The sequence below is a fragment of the Nannospalax galili genome, unplaced genomic scaffold, assembly GCF_000622305.1.
Source record: "Nannospalax galili isolate Female #2095 unplaced genomic scaffold, S.galili_v1.0 scaffold109, whole genome shotgun sequence".
NCBI lineage: Eukaryota > Metazoa > Chordata > Mammalia > Rodentia > Spalacidae > Nannospalax > Nannospalax galili.
In genome coordinates this window covers 1,078,088-1,094,365 of record NW_008360315.1, presented here as the reverse complement: position 1 = coordinate 1,094,365, position 16,278 = coordinate 1,078,088, and the positions used below count along the sequence as shown (strand labels likewise).

Genomic DNA, 16,278 nt, shown 5'->3' with positions numbered 1-16,278 from the left:
GATACAGGCAAGGCAGAGTGTTCCCCAGTGAGGAGAGCCAGAAAGAGGTGAAAGCAAAGCAGAGGGCTGGGGAGAGGAGGACAGAGAGAAAAGAAGGGTGGGAGTGTACCTGAAAGCCAACTTAGTGGCAATGGAGAAGTCCAGGTGGGTCCCTTGAAGTAAGAACCGGGTTTTGGCACCATCTGATAGGTAAAATGTTGGCAGAGAATGAGCGAATGGATGATGAGGCACCGAGGCCCAGCTAAAACTCCATCAAAATAGGGTTTATTAGTAAAGGAACACATGGGAGAGATTCCCTTCTAGGCAGGGAAAATGTCTGCCTGGGTCTTGAGCTGAGGTCGTTTTAAAAGGGAGTCTTCTGCTTCCTGCAGAAGGCGGGAAGATGTATTTTATTTTTCTTAAGCTGGGTTGGGGGGGAGTGGGAGAGCAGGACTGTTAAAGCCTGTCCTCTTAGAGATCAAAGGGGAAGCATGTTGTGTTGGCCAAACAGTGGAGAAAAGTCTGCTTATCTTAACTTCAAAGACCAAGGTGCTTATCAGCTAGGTTCCCTTTTCTCAGGAGCATGAGAAGTCCTTGGGATCCTGTTGGTGAGGGGGCAGGGCTATTGAACCTTAACAGTACTGTCTTATGCTGTGATATTAATGTTAACATCATATCTTGGGCACAAGAATTGGAAAGGCTATGGTTTAATAGTGATGTGTTTGTATGTCGAGTTGACAAGGGGTCAGTTGTGCTGGATAGCTTTATTGTCAACTTGACTCACTTGGGTTGAGGGAGCCTCTATTGGGGAATTGCTTTCATTGTACTGGCCTGTGGTCATGTCCATGGGAAGTTTTGATTGTTGAGTGATGTGGGAGGGCCCAGCCCACTGTGGGTTGTGCCACTCCTGGGCAGGTGGGCCTGTGTTGCATAAGAAAGCAGGCTGAGCAGGGGCCAGGGGAGCAAGCCAGCAAGGAGCATTCCTCCATGGCCTCTGCTTCAGTTCCTGCCTCCAGGTTCCTGCCCTGAGTTCCTACCATGGGCTCCCTGATGAACTGTGACGTGGGAGACGTAAGCTGAATAAACCTTTTCCTCCCCATGTTGGTATTGGTCAGAGTATTTTGTCACAGGAATGCAAAAACAAACAAGGACAAAGTTTAAGTATGCTTCTGTTTGCATTATCTGGGTGCCTAGATCCTTTTTTTATTGGTTACGCCAAGCTGGCTATGTAAACCAGGCTTCAGGTTTTCTCAGGTTTATTTTGGAGGGAACTGATGGCTTCAGATCAGCTGTTCAGGGCTACTCACAGAAGCCCAATTCAGGTTCCAGCCAGGTACATTCAGGCTTCCTTAAGTACATGGAGGCAAGATTCAGGCTCTCTCAGGCAGTTCCACACAGTTGTCAAGCCACCATGTGGAGGCAGGGTCTGGGGGCTTTCAGGCTGTCCCCTGGGTCCTAGGTCCTCTGGTAGTTGGAGGCCAGAGGGAGGCCAGAACCAGGTACTCTCTGGTGGTCTGCTCATCTCTTCAGTTCTAATTTTATTATTTTTAATGCCTTGATTCCTAAAAAAAATAGAATTTCTATTATTTTATTGAAATTGTAAACAAATATTTTATAACTGACAAAAATATGTTGATTTTGGATTGGCTTATTGACAGAGTCATGACTGGACACTTCAAGCAGTAGTCTTTGTAGAAGACTCAAAATTTTAAAAAATTAGCACACAGCACCAAAAATTTGTCTAATTTGATGAAATTTGCATTGGCATGCAGGGTGAAGCAGGATGTTAACCCTAATAGCTGGAATTCAAATCTATCTGTCTAATTATTTTATATAAGGGGATATTTAAGAATAGTCAGCATTCACTTAGATGCTTTATGAGCATCATCTTTAATTACCTGAAAGTGTTACGTTCCTCAGCCTGATGAGTGGCTTCCAAACTTCATGGAGTAGGAAAACAGAAATTAGATTCCCCCAAACACCTGAATCTCTGCCTCAGTTCCTGTAGCACGGGTTTGGAGTCTCAGAACACCATCTATGTGTGAGTAGGTCCTTCAAACTAAACTCTTCCCTAGCCATGTGTGAACATTCCTGGCACCTTCCCATATCCCTGCAGTCCTTAACAACAATCAACCTATTGATGTATTAGTTTAAACTTGTGTGTAGAGAATGCTTTAACAGTAGCCTCTTCCTGGCTATAAAATGAGGCATTCTGGGAGTGTTATAGTCAGCTTCTGTCACTGGGATAAAATACCTGAAAGCACCAATTTATGAAAAGGAATGGTTTTGGTAGGGGATAGGAGGGACAGATGGGACACTTTAATATTTTATATTATAAGGACCCATGTGTACTCTATATTGTATAAAGGAATCTACCCACACTTTATAAATAGCCCAGCATGTACACACTGTTGATGGTTTGCCTATTCTGAGTCATCTCCTCAGCCCAGGTGGTGCCTGGAGGAATACAGGAATGATATCAGCAGACACTAACCAAACTCTGTGTCTGTGGAAGTGTCTGAACCCAGGTGTCCATAGACATGATGAGGGAGAAGTACAGATGCAAGGGGAGCTACATCGACACCACCAATCTCAGAGATGAAGCTGATCCGCTGACCAGCGGGGAAGACTGAGCTTTGGAATGATTGGCTGTGTTTGTAGGGATCCCTATGTGACCTGACGGTTGGAGATAAGACTTGAGGCAGTTTGTTTTACCTGGGGTAACCCCACTGCTTTCCCAGATCACCAGCTCTCTGAATAAGGGACAGCTTAAAGAGTCAATTCCTGTCTCTGCTCGCTGGTGTTTTGGTGACAGGCATCATGAGCTCAGGTATTTGGTTACAGTTTTCATATTTGTCAGTGGTCACTTGGCCCTGTGGTGGCACACGGTGGCATGGAAGGAACATGTGTCAGGGGAGGCCTGTTAGGCCTGCCTATTTCATGACAGTTGAGAATGGAGAGAGAGAAAGAGAGAGGAGAGAGGAGGGAGAGAGAGAGAGAGAGAGAGAGAGAGAGAGAGAGAGAGAGAATGAGAGAATACTTCTGTTGTTAGAATGTCCTTCCATTAACCCCAACTTCTTATTTTTTGGTTGCTAGCTTGAGATGAATGTTATCTGTTGTCCTTCTTTGAGTCATTCCAAGCATACTGACTATGTGGTCTTTCTAACAGGCATTCCTGTTGCTTACATCTGCTGTCTCTTCCCTAGGGTGGATTGCTTATTTGTGAAATTTGTAATGTTTTCATGTTTGATCCTTTTTAAGTTAATTTTGTTTTAATGTGGGTATTTTATCAACGTGGGCTGCATTCTAATAGTTTGACTTGAGTTCTCACTGGCTTGGGATAACTTTTCAAATTTATTTGTCTCCTTTTTTTCTGAAAGAAGATATCACTATGTTACCAAGACTAGTTTTGGAATCCTAGTTTCAAGTGAACCTCGTGCCTCATTCTCCTAAGCAGCAGGTGGGACATACTATCACACCCAGCCCTGCTTGGGAGAAGTTTTCATGAGAATTCATCAATTGTGGGACATACACTTGCCTGCAGTGTCAGCCTGCAGGACACTTTTAAATTAAATGTTTTATTTAATATTCATATATGCATATAATGTGTTTGGATCCAATTCCAACCCATTCCCAGTCTTTCAATTCCTCCCCGTCTCCCCCACAACTTCCCCCTACCAACTTCATTTCCTCTCTCTCTCTTTTCTTTTTTTAAGTTTAATACACACTGAATCTATTGCTATTTTTATGTACGTGGGTGTGGGACCATCTAGAGAAAATGGCTTGCCACTCAAGGTCCACACTTGCAGGGTACTTTTTTGGAAAATCTTTTTTTGGGGGATTTTTTTCTACCTACACACACATATAACTATATTTTACTCTATCGAATATTCCACCCAAGCACCAAACAATATACTTTCTATTCAGTGCCCCATGGAACCTTCTCCAAAATCGACCATATACTGGGGCACAAAACAAGCCTCAGTAAATACAAAGAGATTGAAATAATTCCATGCATTCTATCAGACCACAATGGAATAAAGCTTAAACTCAACACTGGAAGAAACCCTAGTAACCACATGAACACATGGAGATTAAACAACACACTCCTGAATGATGAATGGGTCAATTGAGAGATTAAGAAACAAAAGTATTCCTGGAACAAACTCTCTTTTTAAAGGTATTTTTATTGCTCCTTTTAGAATCATATGATGTATTTTGACCATATTTAGTCCCCCTCCCCCATCTCCACTCCTACCCTATAACCCCCTCCTGGACTTCATGTCCTCTATTATTAGTTTTCTTTTTAAAAGACCTATCAAGTCTTATCTGTCTTCTCCAAATGGTCTTGGGTGTGAATCCATCTCTTGGAGTCTGGTCAACCTGCCTTGGAATCCCACCCCTTAAAAAACCCCTGACACCAAGTAGCTATCAATTGCCAATAGGTCCCCACAGCTAGGGCTGGGACTTCTTGTCCACCACCCCATCCATGCAGGGTTCTATCTGACTTAGGACTGCACAGGTCTTGTGCATGGTGTCACAAGCACTGTCCCATAAACTATTAAGATATAAAGAAAAACTCCTTTTTGTTTATCTGGAACATAGTTAAGTAGTGAATTGGCCAACAAGCCGTATCTGAAAGCTACAAAACCAAACAAAGTGAATATATTAAGCTTGAATATATTAAGGCAAAGGCTTTCTTCCAAGAAGAACTTAGCTACACTTTAATTCATAAACAGTACCAGTAGAATCAAATTTTTATATGACATATAGTTAGAACTTTAAGTTAAGACAACAACCTAAAATCTCAGGTATGTTGAAAATACTTGGCATTACAATTTATTTAGATTTTTTTTCTACCAACAATTGCATGAGTATTTAATTTTTCTTAGGGATGGAAAAATGCATCTATATACAAATATTTTCATATATTGCTGTGGGTTTATGGACTTCTTAAAGCCCTCACAAAGACATCAAGTTAAGATCCTTTCAATTATGTGGTACTTGGGCTACAGTTAAAATAAAATTTTCATATTTTAGTATTCATAGGTATCTGAGGGTGATTTCAGTTAGTAGCACCTTCCTTTCCACCTGGTCTCAAAACAATTTAATGCAGCTTTAAAGAAATAAACAATATCTGGGGTCTGGGGAGATGACTAAGTAGCTGAAGTGCTTGCTGCATAAGCACGAGAACCTGGATTCAGATCCCCAGCACCTGTGTTAAAAGCCAGGCATTGAGGGATGCACCTGAAACTCCAAAGGCAGCAGAGACAAGTTTCTGGGGTGGGGGGCTCACCTGCCAACCAGCCTTGTTGAGTGGGCTAGCTCCAGGTTCAGGGAGAGATTCTGCCTCAAAAAATAGGATGAAGAACAAAGAGGAAGATACCCAGTGTTGACCTATGGCACCTGCATACAAACACACACACACACACACACACACACACACACACACACACACATCACATACAGCAGAAAACCCAAAACAACAAGAAGAAATGCTCAATGTCTAAAAATAAGCTGACTATGCCAAAATAGAGGCTGGAGGCTGTGTACTAACAGGAAGCAAATGATTGTCCTAACCAAACTCCAGGGTTAGTCTGATTTACCGGGTCAGATCCTGGAAATCTAGCCTGATACATCTACCTGTGTGTTCTGCCAGGACACATGTTAAGGAAGGGAGAAAATGTAGACAGACAAGGTGTTTTTATTTCTGTGCATGTTCATGTGGTGTGGATGCACATTTGTGTGCAGGTGTACTGCATGTGTGTGCATGTGCATGTTGATGCCAGAGGACACTTTTGAGTGTTGTTCCTCATGTGATGTCCGCATATATTTTGAGACCAGGTCTCTCATTGTTCTGGAACTTACCAAATAGGCTGGTCTTGCTGGCTAATGAGCCCCAGAGATCTGCTTGTCTCTGCTTTTCCAGTGCTGGGATTATAAGCAGGAGCCACCATGCCTGGATTTTAAAAAATGTGGGTTCTGGGGATTGAGCTCGGGTCCTTGTGCTTGCAAGACAAATCATTTACCGATTGAACTATCTCCTCAACCCTGAAGACAAATTCTTGAAGGGTAAGCACTCTCTGAGAGGAGAGAAGGGAGTCAGGCTAAGATGTACAGAGTTATACTTTCCAAATGTATGTTAGGTAAGCACCTCCAGCCACCCAAAGGTAGAGGGAATGAGACTTGAGAGAAATCTCTCCCCATGGAAACCAAGAAAGCACAAGACAATATCTCTCAGCACACGGACTATACACGACAGGTGCTTAAATGTATGCAAGTGGGAACAGATGGCTTTAAAACGTGCTATGAAAAACCCTCAGCTTGAGTAATTTATGCGTAGATTGCCTCTCTGGAATTGATGCCAGCAGCAGCCCCCTCAACACAGGAGTCTTTTGTGAAGGCTGGTTATGAGGGCTGTTCCTTGATACCACTTGGTCTCCCTGGCAACGTGACTCCACCTCCACTGCTCAGAAGAGGCAGGTATCCCAAATCCATTCTTCTGAGGAGAAATCCTCTATTCTTTCCCTTGGTGTTGTACTCTGTATTCCCACAGGGACATTCCCACATTCTTCAGGAGTCTACAGGACAGAGGGAGCTGATATAAATGACAAGCAGGTCAATCTGTCCACCCTGAGGCAACACTTTTAGAAGACGCTGGTTGAGGTGAATTCATTGTTTAGATCATCCACTCTTATTTACTTCCCAAAACCATCAGTTGCTCTTCTTGATGTTTGGTTTCTACTCTTTCATATCAGGAACACTTGAGCCTTGTCTCTGTGCTTAGGGGTAATTCATTGTCTTGCTCTTTTCTACTCTTAGATTCTTTTCTTGTAATGATTAATCTCATTATGCTCCTAAAAGCTCTAAGTAGCTCATGTCTACCGAGAATCTGTGAAGAGCTGATGTTCTCAGTTCTTAGATACCCCTGATGCAGATGTGTGTGTCTGGAATCTTTAGTTCTTACTTTGCTTGAATTGGAATGAGTGCTTTTTAAAAAAAATATTTTATTTATTATTTTTACTTTATGTGTATGAGTGTATTGCCTGCATATAGATAAGTGCACCTGTATCATGCAATGCCTGCAGAGGACAGAAGAGGCTGTTGGATCCCCTGGAACTGGAGTTACAGATAGTTGTTAGCTGCCATGTGGGTGCTGGGATTCGAACTCAGGTCTTCTGCAAGAACAGCCAGTGTTCTTAACCACTGAGCCATCTCTCCAGCCCATGGAATGAGTGCTTTTGAGGCTAAAAAAAAAACCTGGTTGCCTCTGCCATGATTCAGTGCTTATAACCAGGGACCACACTGTGTGATTTTTGAGTCCCACCCCCTCGCCCTTACTCCTGCTTGTCAGGACCTCTTCTACCCATGATTCAGTAGAAAACAGTGAGTTGTTAATGTTCATACTTGTTTGGTAAGGAGTTTGGCTTTTGTTGGATTCTAAGTTCACTTTTTGGTTTCATGTCTGACAGGCCTTGATTTTTTTTTTTTTTTCAGACTTCTAGCCTGTATCCCCAAGCAAATACAATAAATTCTGCTAAGGGTAATAAATTAAGTGCACTTTTCTGGGGTATTTTTGTGACAGGGTCTTTCTGTAGCCCCACCTGGCCTGGAACTCACTATGTAGATCAGGCTGGCCTTGGTCTTACAGATATCTGCTTGCCTCTGACTCCCAAGTGCTGGGACTAAAGGCGTGTACTACCACGCTTGGCCTTAAGTACATACTTTAAAACATACTTTAGACTAAATTTTTTATCTTACACAACCATGTTGTGTAGAAGAGGAAACAGGCTTAAAAAGAAAACACAGGATCTTGAATTTGAACTCAGAAGTATGCAATGCCAAAGTGAGCTCTTGTTTGCACTGATCTTTGTTGATATTCTTTCCCCCCCCAACACACGCACACCTGGTTGCCGTACAAGTGCTCTCACTAACCTACATGCCCAGCTCTTTACATTTTACAACATATTTTGATCATATTCAGATCTCCCAGAACCATGCCCACCTCCCTATTCCCCTCTCTGTGTTCTGTGTTCTGGTTTTTTTTGAAAGGCCTATGGGGTCTGATCTGTAAATATTCTTCGGTGTGGATCCATCCCCTGGAACATGATCAACCAGCCTGGAATTACACCCTTAAAGATAATGGATTCTCCCTTGCCCAGCAGCCATTTGTCAATAGTTCCTTAGCTAGGAGTGGGGCATCCTGCCCACCTTTCCCTCACTCCTTGCTATGATTTTTGTCTGGCTTAGGGTTGCGAAAAATTGAGACAGATTTTACTAGACTGCCCAGGTGGCTTTGAACAGTTATGTAGTCCTGGCAGTCTTCAAATTTACTGTCCTGACTCTTCAGCCTCTAGAGTAGCTAGAGTTCCTAGCATTTACCACCAGGGTTGGCTAGAACTTAAATTTTTTTTTTTTTTTTTTTTTTTGATTTAGTCTTTATTTGCCTCAACATCTTATCAGAATTTTTGGGTCAAGATTATGTCATGTCCCCATACCATATACAGGAAGTATGTTACACCGACTTCAGCACTGTTATCTGAATAATTATTCGAGATATTTTGTATCATGTGTCAAATCTGTTCAACTTGTCTCATAATGCTGTCCACTGTCTTTCAGGATTTCCACCATTTTTGGTTTCCATTTTGTAGAAAAATACATATTCATATTTGCTTGGTTTGTGCTGTTATATTTGCATATTTACCATATAAAAATGTAGTAATATATAATCCATGACTAAAATACTGGTTCACTTCATGTTATAATCCTATAGGAATTTTGAAAGTTATCTGCTAAGTAAATAACTTATACGTTCTTAGTGTAAAGCATTACAGCAGTGTGAGACATATGGACTCAAACACAGACGTTTCCTTTTGTCACCATCTGGTAGGGCACACTTATCTCCCCATGTAACCATGAAGGCACTAAAGTAGTTATCAGTCTGCCCTTTCTACACATGAGTTTAGGAGCCTATGTGAACATACACCGTGTTTACTATATTCACTTTTGAAAAAAAGCAAGTTTCTCAGTCTGTTTTGTGTTGCTACAACGACACTCGAAACTGGATATTTTATAAAGGAAGAAGAGAGGTTTATTCATTTCAAAGGGGGTTCAAGAGCCTGGCTGGCACCGGTGGGAGTCTATATGTTTCTGGTGGGAATCTCATGGTTGGCAGTATCCCAGGTAGGACTGTGTGTGAGAGAAGCCAACATTAAAGAGCTCAGGTGAGGGAGAAAGGAAGCAAGAGGACAGGAAAGGGCCAGGCTCCCTCTGTCTAACAACCTGCTTTTGTGGAGCTAATTCATGCTTGTAAGGCCTCCCCCCAGGCCAGCATCAACACTTCCACCAAGGTGGTTAGGACTTAATCACCTTCTGTCAGACTCCTCTTAAAGTTTCCACTAGCTTTCAGTAGCATTAGATTGGAGGCTAACTTTCCAGAACATGTGCTTTTGGGGGACACACTCAAGCAATATTCAATCACAGTACATAACTGGGCTGGGCTTCTTGTTTTTAAATTTTATTTATCATTCATTCATTCATTCATTCATCCATCCATTCGTTCATTCATTCATTCATTCATTCATTCTTATTTTGTGCATATGAGTGTTTTCCCTGCATGCATGTAAGTGCACCATATGTGTGCAGTGTCATGGATAACAGATGAAGGTGTTGGATCCTCTGGAATTGGAGTTACAGACAGTTGTTAGCTTCCGTGTGTGTGCTGGGAACCGAATTTGAATCCTCTGCGAGAGCAGCTAATGCTCTTTCTGTTGGATCATCTCCCCAGCCCCAGGGCTTCTTGTTTTTGACTTACTTTTTCCTTCATAGAATTGGAATTCAACTTCAGAAACAAGTAGAAGTTTTTTTTTGGAAACATTAAATTATATTGAAAAAGAAAGGGAGAGCTTCTCAATATTAGAATACAAATATTATTTCATGGGAACAGATTGAAAAGTGGCTTCTTTCTCTGAAAGCTAAGATGCTTGTGATTGACACAGGCGTTATTGATGTAACAAGTCAGCTTTGAAATATTAACCCAAATGTTTTAGGTACCTTATGTAAAAATCACTCAACCAAGCAATGTAAGCCCATAATTAGTTAGCAAATATCACTAAATTCTAGGGGAAAATAGGAAGTTCAAGGTAAAGCTCTAGAGCACGTGCTGCATAATAAAATACAGCTCTGCTCTTAATTGTTAAGTGAACCAAAGACTTTCTACTCATCCTTTAAGCAAATAAAAACATATGTGCTGCTGATGTTACATGGGAAAGAAAATTAACTTCACAAAGAAGGTGAATCTAGAGTGATAAGGGAAAGACAGGAAGCTAGGAAATGGCTAGACAAGAGCCAGAAGTGATCCTTAGGAAATACGAATGGTCAGAGGAAATGGCTACAATTAGAACAGGAAGTGTCCTCCCCAAAGGCTCATGTACTAAGGGAATGACTGTTAACTGTTGAGCTTTTGGGAAGCGATTGGCTCATGAGGGCTCTGACCTCCTCTGATGCATTTGTGATTTTATGATACTATTAGAAGGTGGTAGAAACCAGGTTGTGGGAGCTAGTGAGAGGAAGCAGATCACAGGGGTGCAACTTGCCTCCAGGCCTTTCCTCTCTGGCACCTTCTTTGGTCCGTGGACATTCTAAGGTAAGCAGCTTTCCCTTGCCATACCCTTCATACATGATGTTTCTGCTTTGCCATAGGTCTAAAAGCAGTGGGATCAGCTGGCCATAGGCTGCAATTTCTGAAACCTTGTGCCAAAATAACCTTTTTAGTCTTTAAGTTGCCTATGTTAGGTATTTGTCACAGTGACACAAAACTGACTAGCATGAAAAGGAAGGGAAAGAAAAACATTTAAAATATTCACACCATTCCATACCTTGTATAAATACTGTCTCATTTAATACTCAAAATATTCTGTGAAATGCTACATAGCTTGTTTATTTTTCAGAAGGGGAAATAGATGTAGATGTAAATTTTAAAATCTGCCCTTTTATCACACATTTCTGCTGTGAAAGTCTTATAGGGGTAGCACTCTCCAAATTTGTCATGTAGACTGAAAATGAACCGTGTTCTCATGTAACAGAGGCTAGACAGAAACACACCTTCCAAATGAGACAGCTCTCCATCCTGATTATCAAGCAGTACCTCTTCCTCACCTGCCAGTCTTTTCCTATAGGAAATGTCATAGACTTTAGTTGAACTTGAATTATGATATCTTCATTTCCTTCTGGCAATAATTTCCAATTTATGAGTTAAGTATCTTGTCAATGTGAGTCTTTGCCTAAGCAATTAGATGTAGCTTTTGGACTCTGCTGAAAACCTTCCCATTGGGTGACTTGGCACAATCTCTCATCCTAAAGAGAGAGAAGACAAGTATTCTTTCCATGCTCCAATGGATTGCCATTGCTGAAAGAGCCAAATGACTTTAAATGATTCGGGAAGGTTATGCATTTTTGTTTCACTTCTATGTGTAACTCTGAAGTGGTAATACTATTTAGAGTTGTTGGAAATTTGAGGCCCAAAGATGCCACAAAGATGTATAGTATATAGAATCTATTTATATTTCTTATTTGAATTATCCATTTATAGTCTTTCTCCCTTGCTTTATGCTGAGTTTATTTCAGGGATCTCTTGAAATATAGGCCACAATCCATTGCCATATATGTTGCAACTTTACCTTGTTGTTTGTCAACTTTGTTATTGAAATATGGTACTTTTATATTCAATTTTTAGTACTCCTAAAATTTATTTTGGTGTAATGTAGGTATCTAACTACTTTGCCCTAAACATTCAGTTTTCCTGTCATTGATTGAATACTTCATTGTGTTGGATCGATTGTGACAATGGTTCCAAATTGCTTACTCTTCCTTGAATCCATGTCTTTTGGTAGGGTATCCCTTGACTGTATTAATTCATTTTATAATTCTAGTGACGTAACACAACTGTGTAAGTTACAAAGAAAAGAGACTTATTTTGACTTGTGGTTCTGGAGGCACAAAGGTCATAGAGATGCTTCTGTTGATGACCTTCTTGCTGACAGGTCCCAAGATGGCCCAGAACATCATAGGGTAACAATCACGGGGTGCACAAATGTATATGTGTCTGTTTGACCTCTTTTCTTCTTCTTATAAAACTTCCAGTATTCAGTCATGGTGGCTCTACCCTGATGACATTTTCTAACCCTATCACCACCCCAAAACCCTACCTTTAAACATTATTGTTAAAGATTAAGTTTCCTCCACATTTGTTGTTGTTTGTTTGTTTGTTTTTGAGATACAGTCCTGCTATGTTATTGATCAGGCAGATCCACCTTGCATCCTAGTGCTGGGACAATAGGTGCATATCTAGTTTCCAACCCCTCAATACCTCACAATAGGAACCAAATTACAACACATTAATCTTGGGTGACCCCCTGAAATCACTGACCAGCCAGCTATAGATACAGTCAGGTGTGTGTGTGTGTGTGTGTGTGTGTGTGTGTGTGTGTGTGGAGAGAGAGAGAGAGAGAGAGAGAGAGAGAGAGAGAGAGAGAGAGAGAGAGAATATCAAACCTGGCCTAGATGCCCAGATTACAAAATCAAAAATTAAATAAATGGTTCTTATTTCAGTCTGCTGAATTTTTGGGTAGCGTGCTACTCACTAGAAAATATCTAGTGCATTATCTAACTTGTGCTGGTTGAATGCTGTGCTTATCATATACCAAATTCATATATATGTATGTATAAAACTATCTATCATCTATCTATCTATCTATCTATCTATCTATCTATCTATCTATCATCTATCATCATCTATCATCTATCTATATGTCTGTCTACCTATCTAATGTATCATCTATCTACAGCTGTTTTTGAGCTCTTTGCTCTGTTTCTTTGATCTATTTGTTGCTTTCTATGCTAAATTCACACTTAAAATCATTGTAGCTTTATGGTATGTTATAGTATTTGGTTCGTTAATTGCCCTATTCCTTCTTCCCAACACCAAACCCTGTGTTTCCTGTTTTTCAGAAAAAAACTTGTCAAATTCTCCTAAAAGTCTTACTGAGATTTTGTTTTGAAGTGCTTTGTTCTGGAATGCTGTGAATTTTTTGATACAGAAATTTGTTGCATCTTCATCTTCTCATGTCCTTCAGTCACATTTCACATTTTTCTTAAAAAATTCCTGTACAAATTACTTATTTCCATTGTGATTCAAATAGAAAAGGAGAACTACTAGGAAGTACATATTAAAACGTCTGTTGCCTAGGATAGTGTGATGGCGATACAGTTTAGGGTCCAGCCAGGCCAGTCTAAATCTGAGAGACTGCCAGGAAGGGTGGACTTGAGCCTGAGAAAGGCGAAGTTGCTGTCCACAGATGAAGTTGTTTCTTCCTGGAAGTCTCAGTTCTGCTTTTAACATCTTTTAGTATGTTCAGTGAGGCCCATCCAAGCAATTAAGGATAATCTTCCAGATTTAGAGTCACTTGGTTATGGATTGAATTATTTAATTGATTACTTAATTATAGTACTATAAATTGAACCCAGGGCTTTGTACAAGCTAGGGAAGAACATTACCACTGAGCTGTTTCCCCAGCTGATTATGAATTTTAATCAGTGCTACAAACTACCTTCCTAGTAACATCTGGATCAATGTTCAGTTTTTCATTAAATTGGCTATTGATTTCAATAGAAAAACAAATGAGTTAAAAAGACTTTTTTTCTTGTGTCTAATACCTATGTATCTTTGTTGTGGTTAATAATGTCTGCTTATGCATATTTATCCATATATATATAAAACAATCTTTTCTTGTCATGCTTCATTCATCAAAACTTCCAGAAAGCATTGAAGGATAGATCATTTTTGCTACTGGAAGTTTCAGATGAAGTCATTTGGACCAATTCTATTTTTAGAAATGAACAAAGACGTCTGTACAGGCATAAAAATCCTCCTTTTAAAAGCTTCAAGCAGCTAAGGAGGCAGAAAAGAATTAGAAGTGAACCAAGAATTTGAGCTCAGAGTATGGGATTCACTCTGCTCTGGGTGCTTTTTAAAATGTTCTTTATTTGAGGGGTTCCAACCTCCATCATGTAGCAGCTCTGATCTCAGCAGACCACCAGAGAGTTCCCACTTCTGGCCTCACTCTGGCCCCTCTCTGATAGAGGGGTTAAGAACACAGGGGACTGCCTGAGAGCCCCAGGATCCTGCCTCCATGTGGTGGTGGTGAGCTTCCCCTGATTATGCCATGTCCATCCCCCTACCGGTGATTTTGTGCGGCCCCTCCTAAGGCCCCAGGGCAGATCCAGCTTTCTTAGGCTAAGGCTGAGATCCTAGCAGACAACCTGAGAGGGTGGACTGCCTGGAAGTGCCCAGATCCTGCCTCTAAGTGGTGAAGGAAGCCTGAGTGCCCCTGACTGGAACCTGAATTGGGTTTCTGTGTTGTCTGCAAGAAACTCATCTCACTGTAAGGACAGGCACTACCTTAAGGTGAAAGGATGGAAAAAAATATACCAGGAGAATGGTACTAAGAAAAAAGCAGGCGTTGCAATTCTAATATCTGATAAAATAGACTTTAAACTCAAACCATAGCCTTTCCAATTCTTGTCCCCAAGATATGATGGTAACATTAATATCACAGCATAAGACAGTACAACCTTAAAAACCCCACATTCCTTAAAAAAACACAAACACCTAAAAGTCCATAGTCTTTTTAAAAAGTCTCTTAACTGTGTGTGGGATTCTGTAAATCCAAAACAAATACTGTCTTATTTCAATGGGAAGAATTGGGCACACCTAAGCAAAACCAAAGTCCAGCAAAGTAGCTCAAGGCTAGACATCTGGGATTCACAATTGATCTTCTGGACTCCAAAGAGTTCTGGCAGCTCCACTTCTCTGACTCTGCCGTCCACAGCACACACAGCTCGTCTCTCAGAGCCAGGTCAACTCTATTCCACACCTACTGCTGTCCTTGATGGTCATCCTGTGGTCCTGGCATCTCCAAAAAGCTGGGGGGGTCTCCACTGAAACTGAGGCTATACCCTTACCAATGACCTCTTCATGCTTCTCCAGGTGCAAAGCCTCAGATTCTCCCCATGACCCCTTCATTCCCCAGGTCTTCACTGCAACTGAAGCTACACTTTCACCTATGGCCTTTCCCAGTCTCTCAGAGTGCCAAACCTCAGCTGCTCTCTATGACCCCTTCATGCTTTCAACACCAGAACCATGCAGGGGCCTTACACATTACCAAGTCCTGCTTCCACCTTGAGATAGAGGCATGGGTCCCCTCTGTGTGCTGACCCTGAGGAAATACCTCCCAGAAGACTTCACCACAATGATGCTGGTATCTTGTTACTTACAACTGATTTTTCAGCCCCAGCTAACCAGAATCAATTGTCCCAGTAAAGCCAAGGTTTTACTTCAGGTTCTGGTCTCTTCTTAATCTCAGCTGATTCTTCAGCCCCAGCTGACCAGAACCCATAGATTCTTTTTTTCATTACAACAGCATTGACATATTCAATAACAATTTCCTGAGCTAAGATGCATCTCTTTCAAAATTGGCTGTAAATTTTTAGGTTTACAGTTGAATTATTACAGTTATACAATATTGTACTCAGTATAAACCCTGTAAGATATAAAATTAAATGAGGTTTTAACCTTTAAAAAAATCTCCATTTCATTATTAAAATACACAGTTTCATACAGAAAAATTCATTTTTAATGCAATTGACATTAAGATGTTTGCACATGTGTTTCTAATCTCTATATACCTGATTATTACTGGTCACAGTCGGTTACTTTCTGAGCTCCTTGGCATCTGAGCATGGATGTAAAGTCGTCAGATTTCCATGGTAATGTTTTCCACATCTACTAATGATTAAGGAGCAAATTTTTATGCTTTGAAGAATTATTATTTTTTAATCATTATTTTTTTTAATTTTTAATAACTACATGATTAGAAAAACCATTTCACTACAGCTTTAACATATTCAGTAACACACTCCAGAGCATCACTACATCTCTTTCACAAGTGGGTGCAAGTTTCTAGGTTCACAGTTGAATTAATACAGTTATACAATATTAAACTCAGTATAAGCCCTGTAAGACATAAAATTGAATGAGTTTTTAACCTTTAAAAAGATCTCCATTTCATTTTAGAATGTATTGTTGCTTGCAGAAAGACTCATTATTTTTGCTGCTAACACTGAGATGTTGGTGCATGCATCTCTAATTGGTATGTATCTGATTATTACTAGTCACTTTGTTGCACTTGGATCCTTTTGGCACCTGTGTATGGATATAAAGTCATCAGGTAGATTTCAATG

The 16,278-nt window shown here is 40.6% G+C and overlaps 1 long non-coding RNA gene across 2 annotated transcripts in view; it reads left to right on the top strand.

Annotated features, from left to right (window-relative positions):
• Positions 1-2,723: 2,723 nt before the first annotated feature.
• LOC115068721 overlaps positions 2,724-16,278 on the top strand; it is a 123,993-nt gene continuing 110,438 nt past the window's right edge. For both annotated transcript variants that reach the window (XR_003848066.1, XR_003848065.1), the window contains exon 1: positions 2,724-2,809. This is a non-coding gene — a long non-coding RNA (uncharacterized LOC115068721). The remainder of the gene's footprint in view (positions 2,810-16,278) is intronic.